The sequence below is a fragment of the Schistocerca piceifrons genome, chromosome 3 (assembly GCF_021461385.2).
Source record: "Schistocerca piceifrons isolate TAMUIC-IGC-003096 chromosome 3, iqSchPice1.1, whole genome shotgun sequence".
Taxonomy (NCBI): Eukaryota; Metazoa; Arthropoda; class Insecta; order Orthoptera; family Acrididae; genus Schistocerca; species Schistocerca piceifrons.
Window position 1 is genome coordinate 74,888,267 of NC_060140.1, and position 14,799 is coordinate 74,903,065.

The 14,799-nt window shown below is 43.9% G+C and overlaps 1 non-coding gene across 1 annotated transcript; it reads right to left on the reverse strand.

Annotated features, from left to right (window-relative positions):
- Positions 1–4,585: 4,585 nt before the first annotated feature.
- On the reverse strand, positions 4,586–4,660 carry Trnaa-cgc. Its single transcript has one exon. It is a non-coding gene; the product is annotated as a tRNA-Ala (tRNA).
- Between the last annotated feature and the right edge of the window lie 10,139 nt (positions 4,661–14,799).

Sequence of the window (14,799 nt, forward strand, 5' to 3'; positions counted from 1 at the left end):
AACAAAGTATAGAAAGCTCCAATCTCCCCCTTTCCCCCCTCTTCTTTCATTGATTTGGTTCACCCAGGTTAGCTGATTGTTTTTCTCCTTTCCATTCGCCGACGTAATAACAATAAACCGCTCTGTTCATTTAGAACAAGAGTTTGTGGGATAAGTAGTTTAAATAAAAGTCAAATTACTGCATCCGATTTGGTGATGAAAGACACTGCCAATAATTGTCCGACTAGTACGACTTCGATGGAGATGTTACCGCCGCGTGTGTGAACGCTACATTTCTGATTCTGATGGCGGCGCAAAAAATCGTCAGTGCCTGCAACCGGCCTACCACTGGTCTGCTCTGCCACGGTGTTAGTCCTGGCAGACCAGTCACCGCTTTCGGCCACAATGAAGCACAAGCATTCCGATATGATATGTAGTATCACACCCTCTCTTAAACCCTCTCTTCCTTAAAGGTTCAAACATGTCCCAAATTTTTCTGCAGTACGCTTCTTTCTTCATTACCACTGCAGCATTGCCCTTATCGGTTGGAAGAATTAGAATATCTTTCCCGTCGAGATTTCATTTTACCATTCGATAACTTACTGCTAGGCGATTTGCTCCTTAGCAATGTGCTGGCTGATTCAATGTGTATTTCATCCGCAGCTGGATTAGGTAAAGAAGAAAGGACTCCAGCTTCGATGTTAGCGGTAGTGTCTTCCGTTGGTGTTGTCGAAAGTGCAACATTCAAGACGATGACTCATATCCTAAGGTAGGAAAGCCACTGTCTTTCATTGAAAACAGTCGAATCTCTCCATCTGGCTATTAACTGGTGCTGCAAAATCTACTTACATGGTTTGGCACATTAAGCTACCGACCTCACCCCAAATATCTCAAGACTGTTTATTAGTGAGGACAATGCGTAGCGCCATTAACTTATAGCTCGCTGCGGCCGCGTAGAACTGATGGATGCTCTCTTAAGCAGCAATGACTGTGTGACAGTAGATCCGACAAAGAGCTGTCGAAACAAAGTTTCTCTTTACCCTCAGAAAATTCGGTAGCGTCAAGGTACTTCTACATGGCAGTAGAAAATTCTACTATGTACCTGTTAAAGACCTTGACACGTCGCCCGCATAGGGGCTTTTGATCGTACAGTGCAGGTTTTCGGCCGGTGTTTGCATCCTTGATGGGCTTTAGGCCCTGGTCGAAGGCGTATTTCTCTGCAAAACGTTCAGTCTTCCAGTGATACAAAAATAGCTAAGGAAACACAATCTTCCCTCAGTTAAGTATATTGTAAGTAGCAGGTAGCCATTATACGTTAACAGCATGGGTATGTTTGGTGATTAGTAAACACCGTTTTCCTATAGTTTTTAGTTTGTAAGGAATTGTTTCACTCCTCCGCGAAACCAATATGATTTTCCCACCACGCCTTTTTCAGATCATCGGAACGATTTAGGCCTGACCCTATTTATCCGAAGTCTAGCGTCGCAACAGGCGTGATTATAGCGATGTTGAGCTGCAGATTTGGCTGTCGCATGGATTCTCCTTAAGACGGCTTTGATTCACTGTTTTCCCGCATTGTTCCCCAATCTACGACGTGTCAGCCCTTACAGCCCTTACTGATGTGCTGTAACTGAGTCGAACGTGCACATTTCTTTGTGCAACCAAGCTGAGTGTTGACACTGAGACTACAATTATGCCGCGTCTCAAACTGTCGTTGTCTCAAAATACAAAAATTAATCGACATCAGATATCAAACAGCTGTGTATGATTGTTCTATGTGACTTTGTCTGCAGGTTCACGTAAGTCAATAAACCACACACGAGTTTTAGGATCCTGTTGTGGCAAGTTGGGCAGTCAGAGTTCATAGACTGACACAGAAACTTGAAGGCATCATAAAGCTGCAAGTACAGGTTTATACCGCGTGTAAACCTCTTGCTTGTCTCATATTATAGTTACCTTTCTATAAAAGTGAAGGTTTTTATTACACCTCTTCATTCGCTGCACAATTACCTTCTCGCATGCCACGAACGATGCTGCACCTTGTATCTTGCATGAAATCTTTATGATGCTTTTGCTAAATTCAAGAGTTACTTAGGTTAGAGCTCGTGAAAGTAAATGGTGAGGCGTGTGTTGTCTGTGAGAGTCGGGTAGTAGTAGTAGTAGTAGTAGTAGTAGTAGCGGTAGCAGCTTTATTCATCCGTAGATATTTTTACAAGGATACAGGACATGTCAAAATATTTACAATTTTAGACCAATTTAAAATAAGATAATTCGTATACATATGTATTTACAGACTTCTAGTTAAACAATCATTAGGTTTACTCCTGGTATACTAGACTTTTTAAAAAAAAACTTATTAAACAATGTAATGCCACACTGCTCATTCATATTTCATATCAGCCACTGCACACACTATACGCACATTGTTTCATAACAGTTCACTCTCTTCGCGCACACACACGCACACACACACACACACACACACACACACACACACACACACACACACACACACACACACGTGATCTGTGAGCCATTTTCTGTTCCGCAGCTTCCCATTCGCTATTTTGAAAAACTGAGTCTGCATCCCTCCATAATGAGTGAGATGTTGAGCTCAGAAAGTGGAAGAGGTATTAGTATTGTGCTATGCATAGCTTGGGGGTAAGTATCTCTAGAAAGGAAAAAAGAAAGAAAAAACGTAAAGTGAAGGTATTATGTGGAATGTTGGATGTTTTATAATCGTAATCATCATCATCATCATCATCATCATCATTAATATTATTATTATTATTTATTCGTCTAACATTTTTTCATCAAACCCCTACTCTGTTTTATCGAAGTAATCGTTCAATGTATTAAAATGTATTGCATTACAGGTACTTTTTAACTTCCTTTTTAAATAAGTGTATTTTTGCAATTTCTTTAATCTCTTTTGTTAATTTATTGTACAGTTTTATTCCTTGGTAGAAAATGCTGTTTTGAGTTTTATGTTTATTTTTTCTTGGTAAATGTGAGTTGAACTCTTGTTGCATGGTTGTGGACAGAGCTGTTTGTGCAGTAATTACCAATGTTATTTTTGATGTGTACAACTGACTGGCAAATGTATTCACATGGAGCAGTTAAAATCCCCAGTGTTTTGAACAGATCTTTACAATGAGCTCGACTAGTATTTTTGGTTATTATTCTTACGGCTCTTTCCTTGAGTTTGAAAATTGTGTTCATATTTTGTGCATTTGTTTCGCAAAAAAGAATGCCATAGCTAAGAATTGAGTGTACATATGAAAAATATGTTACTAAATGACACTGAATGTTACACACTGATGATAAGATCGTAAGGGCATAAGTTGCTGATGACCTTCTGTTTGCAAGTATCTTTGTGTGTTCATACCACTTCAACTGAGAATCTATATTCAATCCTAGAAATTTTGCATTTGTTACACAGTCTATAGAGGTGCCATCTACATTTAATTTAACATTGTCATTTTTCCTCTTCAAACTGAAATTCATGGCATTAGATTTATGTTCAGTGTCACTTTATTGCATATTGACCAATAATAAACTTCCTTGCGAGTTTCATTTAGTTTCTCAGCAAGGAGTTCTCTTGTTTTCTCACTGACTTTAATATTGCTGTCGTCAACTAAGAGAATTTTTTCACCATGGGTAACACTACTGGGAAAGTCATTGATGTATATCAAGAATAATATTGGTCCTAATGTGCTACCCTGCGGAACCCCTATATTAATGTTTTTCAGTTCTGGTAAGTGTTTACTAAACGTTTGGATCTATTTGAAGTATGTGTTATCTCTACTCTTTGTACCCTATCTGCTAGGTATGATCGAAACCAGTCATTAGCTGCCCCTCTTATTCCTAATGCTTCTAATTTATTTAATAGAATCTTGTGGTCAGCTGTTTCAGAGGCCTGAGAAAGATCCAAAAATATGTCTGTGACACACTCATCTTCATCAAGAGCATCAAGTACAACTTTTGTGAATTCTGCTGTGGTTGACTCCGTATTTTTTCCACTTCGGAAATCAGGTAGCTGCAGGTAGTGTTGAAGACGCTCTCTTGGGGATGGGGTCGCTCAAAGTGTTGCATGTACTTCTTGAAAGAGAATTCAGTCCATTTGCCAAAGCTGCCTAATTGGTTTTCCTCGGGCAGTCTATCAGCACAAATTGCATACTCTGCTGGAGTACGAGCGAGATCACAAGCGATATTTTGGGTCTCAATAATTGCACCGATCTTCCTCAAACGTATAGTGTCATTAAAAGGCGGAACACTCCCATTGACATTATGCATCACATCAAACTTCTTGTCGGATTCCTCTTTTTCTCTCCCCGTTATAAACCGTTTCTTTCCCTTCCGATGCATTTGTAAATTTGTGTAGAAAAGTACAGAACCAAAACAAGAACTGCCCTTTGTGTTAGTCACTCCGTCCGTCCAGTCTTCTGCGTCATTGCTCTCCAACTACAATGTGCCTTGCACCACTGTGCTGCTATACTGTGTGATTTTGCAAGGTGTAGAGGAAATCAAACTACCTGCAGATTGAGATTTTCACTCTGCAGAGGAGTGTGCGCTGATATGAAACTTCCTGGCAGATTAAAACTGTGTGCCCGACCGAGACTCGAACTCGGGACCTTTGCCTTGCGCGGGCAAGTGCTCTACCAACTGAGCTACCGAAGCACGACTCACGCCCGGTACTCACAGCTTTACTTCTGCCAGCATCTCGTCTCCTACCTTCCAAACTTTACAGAAGCTCTCCTGGTAGAGCACTTGCCCGCGAAAGGCAAAGGTCCCGAGTTCGAGTCTCGGTCGGGCACACAGTTTTAATCTGCCAGGAAGTTTCATACCTGCAGATAACGCTGAAATCTGAAAGTTATGAACTATTTCTCATTCTATGAAGTATTTACGGAGCTATCACTACTCTTCTGTAGCTTGCAACTAGAAAGAGCTTAAGACTACAAATATTTCACGGAGCTGATTTGTCAAAATGAAGTGCACTGAAGAACCAAAGAAACTGGTACATCTGCCTAATATATTGTAGACCCCCACGAGCACGCAGTAGTGCCGCAACACGACACGACATGACATGACATGGACTCGACTAATGTGTTAAGTAGTGCCGGAGGGAACTGATACGATGAATCCTACAGGGCTGTCCATATATCCGTAAGAGTACAGGGGGGTGGAGAGCTCTTCTGAACAGCACGTTGCAAGGCTTCCCAGATATGCTCATGTGTGGGGAGTTTGGTAGCCAGCGGAAGTGTTTAAACTGAGGAGAGTGTTTCTGGAGCCAGCAATTCTCGTCGTGTGGGGTGTCGCATTGTATTGCTGGAATTGCCCAAGTACGTCGGAATGCATATTACAGAGCCTCCACCAGCCTGAATAATCCCCTGCTGGATTCATGGAGTTGTTTCCATACTCCTACACGTCCGCTCGATACAATTTGAAACGAGATTCGTTCGACCAGGCAACAAGTTTCCAGTCTTCAAACGTCCAGTGATGGTGTTGATGGGCCCAGGCGAGGCGTAAAGCTACGACGTGCAGTCATCAAGGGTACACGAATGGGCTTTCCGCACCGAAAGCCCATATCTATGATGTTTCGTTGAATGGTTCACACGCTGACACTTTTAGATGGCCCAGTAACGAAATCTGCAGCAATTTGCGGAAGGGTTGCACTTCTGTCACGTTGAACGATTCTCTTCAGTCGTCGTTGGCCTCGCTCTTGCAAGATCTTTTGCCGGCCGCTGCAATATCGGAGATTTAATGTTTCACCTGATTCTTGATATTCATGGTACACATGTGAAATGGTCGTATCAGAAAATCCCCACTTCATGGCTACCTTGGAGATGCTGTGTCCCATCACTCGTGCGCCGACTATAACACCATGTTCAAACGTTAACACAATATATTGAGCAATATTTCGGTTTATTTGCACAGTAAGTAACAAAGAGTGTATGCGTACATATTTGACCTCACGACCCTCGGGTTAACGTTTTGCATTCTTGCCGCGTCGCCAAACGAAGCGAAGAAACTACCTTAACGTAAATCGTTCCCATCTTGGACGACTCGCACCAAAAATGCTATTTTTTCCTAAACGCTTGGCCATTTGGAGATCCTATTTCTGTGAATTGTCACGTATGTTGAAGCTCTGTATATGTCATATATTTGGACCAAAATCGATGATGACGAGTAGGCGCAGTCCATTTGTGCGTCGATACCGGAATCGCTGGATACAGCACCGTGGAGTCGCAAATGTCGGGTGCAAAGCTGATTCACTTCGTCCGTTTTGTGATTGCCAATCAGTCGGTCATCTCACCAACTAATCTACGTTTAGTGAGTTTCTCCTAAACCTTGGTCAACTGAACAACATGGTATTACGTACAATTGTTATCTTGGTAACGGTCAAGGTCACATTGTGTAATAGAGGAAGAAATCCATGTGCATTGGCGCTACTGGGATTTAAGGATTGGTCTGTTAAAGCTGCACAATCAACGTCGAAACAATGTACGCGTTTCTCAACACTTTCTACATCTTGCAATATTTTATTTCGCTTTTGGCAGCTCCTACTTTCCTCAGATCGATCGAACACGTGGCGTGGTCTCCGGTTTCCAGTATGTCCCTACCCCAGTTACTTGTTTTCTTTGTAAAATTAACGCCTGCGATACAGTGTAGAAGTCTTTCAGTCTACATCTCCTTGCAAAAAATGGTTCAAATGGCTCTGAGCACTATGGAACTTAACATCTTACGTCATCAATTCCCTAGAATTTAGAACTGTTTAAACCTTACTAACCTAAGGACATCACACAACACCCAGTCATCACGAGGCAGAGAAAATCCCTGACCCTGCCGGGAATCGAAGCCGGGAACCCGGGCGCGGGAAGAGAGAACGCTACCGCACGACCACGAGCTGCGGACATCTCCTTGCAAACTTCACAAACCGCTATGAAGTATATGGCAGAGTTTACTCAGTATGGTACCACATGTAAGAGTTTCTACCCGTTCCATTCGCTTTTGACCGTTTAAAAGTCTTTCAGCGTGTTGTAATTAGTCTAATACTGCATTTACGGTCCCTGCGGGAGCGAAAATTAGGACAGTATGTCTAGATTCTTCATGTAATACTGGGTTTCAAAGCACCGTAAATACACTGCGGCAAGGGTAGCAATCCTCACAAATTTCTTACGTGTCTCTCTTTGAGTCTACTGCATCTACATGGGTTTCCTGACTGGTTCTGAATTGGATATTTACCATTCTCTTGTACAGCTATTCGCTACGATTCTATTGTCTCCCACCTCTCAACTTTATTATTTTTTCTTATAATAAACCGCTCGACTTTGTGATCATGAGTAAGGCAAGGACAGAACAGGTAAGTAATTAGTTCAGGACATTATAGTGCGAAGACCGATAACACCACCACATGAAGGAAATAGCTGCACGTGTAGTTGACGTGCTACTTTACAGGAAGCTCTGGCTCACAGGACTGGCAGACCACATGAAGGCATCCTTAGTATCATTTGCTGATGACAGAAAGTATATAGTCATGGCAAGAAGGCTGACTTATCAACAACTTGTACACTACGAAGTCTTAGAGCAGCTCCTGACTAGGGCGCTGGGGAGATATTGCTTGCAAGCGTCCGCCAGGGACGTATGGAAGACATCCTCATGGCGTCTTCTTCAGATAATGTATGGCAGCCAGGACACGTGGGGACTTACAGTCCGTGATCACAGTGTTGCAAGTGGTTGTGAGCGTCGTGTGCAAAGAGAGCCAGTCGTGTAGCAGTTATTCATACTGCTTGTGCTTTTAATCTGAGCAGATAAAAAGCCATTGGTTTAACGTAAGCAGATGTTAGCCAAATACACTGCTGCCTCAGTTCCACGGAATCTTCATAGCAGCGGCGCTTTGTCTCAGCGGGAATTTCATAACTTCCTTTCTGCTTGCCTACGACTTAACGCGGGATGAACTCATGTTGAGAGCAGGGATTACGCTCACCAATTAGTCACTCAGTTTGCGACACGATCTTAGGCTACTTTACTCCCAGTCACAAAGAAGCGTATTTATTGTTATACAGGATGATTTTTATGCTTTCCGTATTGCTTTTTTTTGTTTCTTACCTACCTTCTACTTTTAAGTTTCCGTGTCATTCATTTTACAGTATCTTGAAATCCTCCGCCGATTCAGTCTTTTGATATCGTATCTGCATTTTTTCTACAAGTTTTTAATTTCACTGTCTTACTGGTTGCCAAATTAATTTATGCGCAGTGCTGTAACCGAGTAACTGTAGGTACTTCGGGAATGCCTTGGAGAGGAGCGGTATTCAAACCAATATCCTCCTCCCCTGACGGAATGTTTCGGCTGTCACTGAAAGCGGACCACGGGACTGCACCTTAAACGATCTGTTTAATTATCCATAATAAATTGTAAGCGACGTATTGCCTGTAGACTTCTGTCCGTGTGTCTTCGGCCGACGTTTGTTTGACAATTTTTCTGACGCCCCGCCACGGCGAGTGTCTGGCGTTGTCAGTTTCTCACTCCATTGTTGATGGTGGACTGGAGTTGAGCACGCGGCCGGGGGCTGTATGTAGCTGTCGGGCCAACGTCTGAGGACTTTTCTCTGGTGATTACCGCTGTGGATTTCTCCTTTGATTCCGGCAGCGGTCGTTCGCTGCACCTCGGGAACCCAGGAACCGTTTAGTCTGAGGCTTTCCTCTTTCTTCTCGAAACTGCTGTCATGTTACTGAATATCTGTGACCTCCCCGAACTTGCGGGTGTGGTAGCTTTTTCCCACAGCAAGAACTTCCACGTCGGCGGCTTTTATTACGTGGTCGGTCGCACACAACGTCGGAAGCGCCACGGCCAGTTTTTCCACCTGTTCCAACCTGGAATGTCGTTACGGTGTTCCGGAATCCTGGTGTTGATTGGTCGTCCCGTCATCCCCATACAGACTTTTCCAAATGTTCAGGGTGTGCGGTATATTGCTGACACTGCAAGTTGGCCCCTTTTGTCCTTCGACGATTTTAGACATTGTTCGATCTTGTTGATAGGTTGGTAGATTTTACCCTGTGTTTGCTCAATATACGCCCGGTTCTGTCCGTCGCTCTGGGAAAGTATGGCAGAAAGGCCGTAACCGATATTTCTATTTCCTAAGTGACACTTACCCGTGTTAGATTTAGTGACACTTCTTATGTAACTGGTGCAGCGGTCTTTGTGGCTCAGGTAATACCGAGCGGGGTGGCGCAGTGGTTAGCACACTGGACTCGCATTCTGGAGGACGACCGTTCAAACCCGCGTCCTGCCATCCTGATTTAGGTTTTGCGTGATTTCCCTAAATCGCTTCCGGCAAATGCCCTGATGTTCCTTCGGAAGGGCACGGCCGACTTCCTTCCCCATTCTTCCCTACTCCGATGGGACCGACGATCCCGCTGTTTGGTCCCCTCCCCCAGCCAGTGGCTCAGGTAATGATTTGACAATCTGTGCAGGTATCGGTCGGCGTGTGTCGGATTTCGATAGGCGCTGTGTGCATGGTTCTCAGTATTCCTCGTAACCAGCACATCTGTAAAGGGAAGCTTGTAACGCCGGAAATGCATATCCTCCTATTTCCATCTATTGTACTATAAATTTTTCCCTTATTTTGCGGCGGGGTCAGGGATTTTCTCTGCCTCGTGATGGCTGGGTGTTGTGTGATGTCCTTAGGTTTAAGTAGTTCTAAGTTCTAGGGGACTGATGACCTAAGATGTTAAGTCCCATAGTGCTCAGAGCCAGCCAGCCCTTATTTTGTTACATGAACGTATGACATTTCTGTGTCTTTATATATTGTAATTGTTTTACTATATATATATATATATATATACACTCCTGGAAATTGAAATAAGAACACCGTGAATTCATTGTCCCAGGAAGGGGAACTTTATTGACACATTCCTGGGGTCAGATACATCACGTGATCACACTGACAGAACCACAGGCACATAGACACAGGCAACAGAGTATGCACAATGTCGGCACTAGTACAGTGTATATCCACCTTTCGCAGCAATGCAGGCTGCTATTCTCCCATGGAGACGATCGTAGAGATGCTGGATGTTGTCCTGTGGAACGGCTTGCCATGCCATTTCCACCTGGCGCCTCAGTTGGACCAGCGTTCGTGCTGGACGTGCAGACCGCGTGAGACGACGCTTCATCCAGTCCCAAGCATGCTCAATGGGGGACAGATCCGGAGATCTTGCTGGCCAGGGTAATTGACTTACACCTTCTAGAGCACGTTGGGTGGCACGGGATACATGCGGACGTGCATTGTCCTGTTGGAACAGCAAGTTCCCTTGCCGGTCTAGGAATGGTAGAACGATGGGTTCGATGACGGTTTGGATGTACCGTGCACTATTCAGTGTCCCCTCGACGATCACCAGTGGTGTACGGCCAGTGTAGGAGATCGCTCCCCACACCATGATGCCGGGTGTTGGCCCTGTGTGCCTCGGTCGTATGCAGTCCTGATTGTGGCGCTCACCTGCACGGCGCCAAACACGCATACGACCATCATTGGCACCAAGGCAGAAGCGACTCTCATCGCTGAAGACGACACGTCTCCATTCGTCCCTCCATTCACGCCTGTCGCGACACCACTGGAGGCGGGCTGCACGATGTTGGGGCGTGAGCGGAAGACGGCCTAACGGTGTGCGGGACCGTAGCCCAGCTTCATGGAGACGGTTGCGAATGGTCCTCGCCGATACCCCAGGAGCAACAGTGTCCCTAATTTGCTGGGAAGTGGCGGTGCGGTCCCCTACGGCACTGCGTAGGATCCTACGGTCTTGGCGTGCATCCGTGCGTCGCGGCGGTCCGGTCCCAGGTCGACGGGCACGTCCACCTTCCGCCGACCACTGGCGACAACATGATGTACTGTGGAGACCTCACGCCCCACGTGTTGAGCAATTCGGCGGTACGTCCACCCGGCCTCCCGCATGCCCACTATACGCCCTCGCTCAAAGTCCGTCAACTGCACATACGGTTCACGTCCACGCTGTCGCGGAATGCTACCAGTGTTAAAGACTGCGATGGAGCTCCGTATGCCACGGAAAACTGGCTGACACTGACGGCGGCGGTGCACAAATGCTGCGCAGCTAGCGCCATTCGACGGCCAACACCGCGGTTCCTGGTGTGTCCGCTGTGCCGTGCGTGTGATCATTGCTTGAACAGCCCTCTCGCAGTGTCCGGAGCAAGTATGGTGGGTCTGACACACCGGTGTCAATGTGTTCTTTTTTCCATTTCCAGGAGTGTATATATATATATATATATATATATATATATATATATATATATATATATATATATATATATATATGGATTTAGGTCGCCGGCCGCGGTGGTCTCGCGGTTCTAGGCGCTCAGTCCGGAACCGCGCGACTGTTACGGTCGCAGGTTCAAATCCTGCCTCGGGCATAAATGTGTGTGATGTCCTTAGGTTTGTTATGTTTAAGTAGTTCTAAGTTCTAGGGGACTGATGACCACAGATGTTAAGTCCCATAGTGCTCAGAGCCATTTGAACCATTTTTTGATTTATGTCGATGTATAATTGATTTGTTTTGTAAATATTATATGTATTTTTACGCTGGGTCTGGCCTAGGGATAACTATGCTATCGAACGACTGTATCGATAGGTCGTGTGGAGAACCAAACTGCTTAGGATCTTTGGGAGTGTTAACTCTGCCGCGTGGAGCGCGGGCAGAGGGAGTCTGGCTGGAGTAGTGCAGTGGAGGAGGTGTGTTGTGTGACGCTCCCGCGAGTTGCCACGCTTTCGGGCTTTGGCAGCATGTAATTGCGCCGCTCGACTTGCTATGATAGTTTCTGACAAGGTGTCGCGGACGGGAAGCGTTAGCTGGCTCACATCAAGAGACCGTTTCGTCTGGTGACCGTGTCGAGAAGGAGGCGCGCCAACATCCAGCTTCTGCAACAGCGACGGCCGACAATGAGTGATTGTCGCCACCTCCTCGAACGACGGCTTCAAACCTTCAATCAACCAACAAGGAAGACTGGAAGCACGTAAAGTTTTAGAACTGTATGGCAGACCTCAGCTTTTAAAACTGTTGCATCACAAAAATACAGCAACTTGGCATGACACTTTGTTGCTTATTGTCCCAATTGCATTACCAAGTAGGGTCCCTTCCTTTTCTGGAATGAACCCGAGTGTCGTTGAAATTCATACGCCAGCATTAAAGTAATATCATTCCATTTCACTGCTTTAATTTGAAAGTTAACTTACAGTATTCATAGCTGGCAACAATATTTAGATTACACAAGCAGAAATTAAGAGTGCGAGATTTGTTACCATATTTTAGCTTACCTGTGACTGCAGCTCAGCTTGGTACGTACTAAATTTTACTATTGTTAATTGTTCAGAATCATTTAATTCAAGTTCAAAGTTAAATCTCTTATTTCTAAATTGCGTAGATTCAAGTAGCTTTTGAAATGATTGTTGCGGTAGCCCAAGACTAACCTTAATTTACTGTATTTCGTAGTGCTTCAGAAACAAAGCTCACTATTAATTTCAGTCACTAAATTAACTTTCAGTTTTCCGGTTTTATTAATTCTTTTGCTAAATTAAGTCAGAGTGTAGCGAAATTTATTACTTCTAACAAACATTCAGTTTTCACACTGCACGTGTCGACCTTCAGTTGCCACGCTTTTAGTGCTAATTTTATGTGCATTAATCTTTCATTTTCAGTTATTATAGTAGTTGTCCATAGGACTGGCGACCGTAATTTTCCCCGAAATCTCAAATATCTAATTAACGCCAATTGTTAACGTAACGACCGCACATTTACTTTCTTTATTAACTTTACCCCTTTTCAAAATTAATTTCCACCAGTTTCATTTGCATTTTTCCTTTCATTTAGATGTAACCCTTTCCTCCCTCTTTACCGACAGATAAACTTCGGTGACGATTACTTTTCCCAAATTCCAATTAGGTACACGCGGTTTAATTTTTCACTGTCATTAAGGTCGGTAAGTGAGGGGGAGGTTACAAGCTGTTGGTCCTTTTCTACGTCTGTAGTATTTTGTGTTGTCATAGAGACTTTGGTATGTCTTAAGAAATCACTGAGATGCTGCCCACCACGACTCCATACGATGGGAGGAGTCGTCAACGTACCTAGGGGTGGGAAAAACCGACCGTTAAAACAGATACCGGTATTTTAGTTCTGAATAATGGGTATTTTTCTGATGTGTTGGCAGAAGAGTCAACACCGTGTAGCTAGAGGAGGCCGAAATGCACGCGTTTAAGCTCACACAAACTGGCGTGAGGTCTGGAACAGGACAATGTAATTAATATAGCCAATAAGGTACGTTGCTGCTGGAATACTTAACTTTAATCCATAATTGGTGTACATCGCTCTTGACGGTACATAATTACAATCTCAATATAACTGGTAATGGCGCCTTGCTAGGTCGTAGCAAATGACGTAGCTGAAGGGTATGCTAACTATCGTCTCGGCAAATGAGAGCGTATTTGTCAGTGTAGCATCGCTAGCAAAGTCGGCTGTACAACTGGGGCGAGTGCTAGAAAGTCACTCTAGACCTGCCGTGTGGCGGCGCTCGGTCTGCAATCACTGACAGTGGCGACACGCGGGTCCGACGTATACTAACGGACCGCCGCCGATTTAAAGGCTACCACCTAGCAAGTGTGGTGTCTGGCGGTGACACCACATTTTCAGTATTTGTTTGGCCTCGGTTGTAGCAGGTTTTTCATTTTTTACAAATAACTGCGTAAGAATCCGGCATATCAATTGTTCAGGGCATTTGCGCTCAAATTTTTTGAATTTTAAATCAAACTGTTTTAAAAAACGAGTAAAATTTCCATTGCTTTAAAATACTGAGTTGTTATAGGAACTGGGAAAAGCGAACAACACTGTTTTAGTAGTAACGTCTACAATTAGAAAAGAGCAAAAAACACATGACATGAGAATCGGTATAGCATTTCAGAGACAGAGCACCTGTTGCCTTGTGGCGTGGCCTGTTAAACGATAGGTGTGTGCGTGCAACGTGCAAGACTTGTAAGACTTGTTCCCAACTACATATTACCTGATTAAGCTGTTTGGTTTTCGTAGAAATTCCTTGTTAACATTGTACCCTTTTAAAACCATTGTTCATTTTAAGACCAATGTTACGTGTGAAGATTAGGTGAAGTTTTACTCTTGTCTTTTTGAATGCATACTTCATTCTTGTCTTGGAATATCATTTCATAGGAATAGTTACTCTCCCCATCCCACTGTTTAAAGATTTATCAGTACACATTGGCACATTGCACCATGTGGTATGCAACAGTTTAAATATTGTTTGGAAATTTTTTTTAAAAGTAGAAATCTAGCTTAGCCGTTGCCTGCTTGTGTCTTGCTGTTGTGCTTTTGTGAAATGTGCAACAATGCTCTCATTACGTGAGATTAGTACGGCCAGATAATTGTTTTACTCCAGTTGCGCAGCTACTCGCACTTGGGGCCTGTTCGTTACGTCATGATGGTTCTTGTTAATATAATGACGACATGTATTCAGACCAGTTGCAGTTCAGTTCAAATTAGGTTCTTTTTAGTCAAAGGTTAGAATACGAGTTTAAGTTGAATAACAGTTTGGTGGGTACATAGTTTTGGTAGTATGTAGACTTTTATAGAGGGGGAGGTAAATTTGAGCTAAATTTCGTACAGAAACATTTAGTGGGGAGCTTACAATGTATCAATAAAATATCCACAACGTTTCTTGGAAGCTAAGGTACGTTTCATTGATACATGTCTAATTTTGTGACGTGCTGTAAACTAGCATTAATAACTGAACCCTTAACTTTG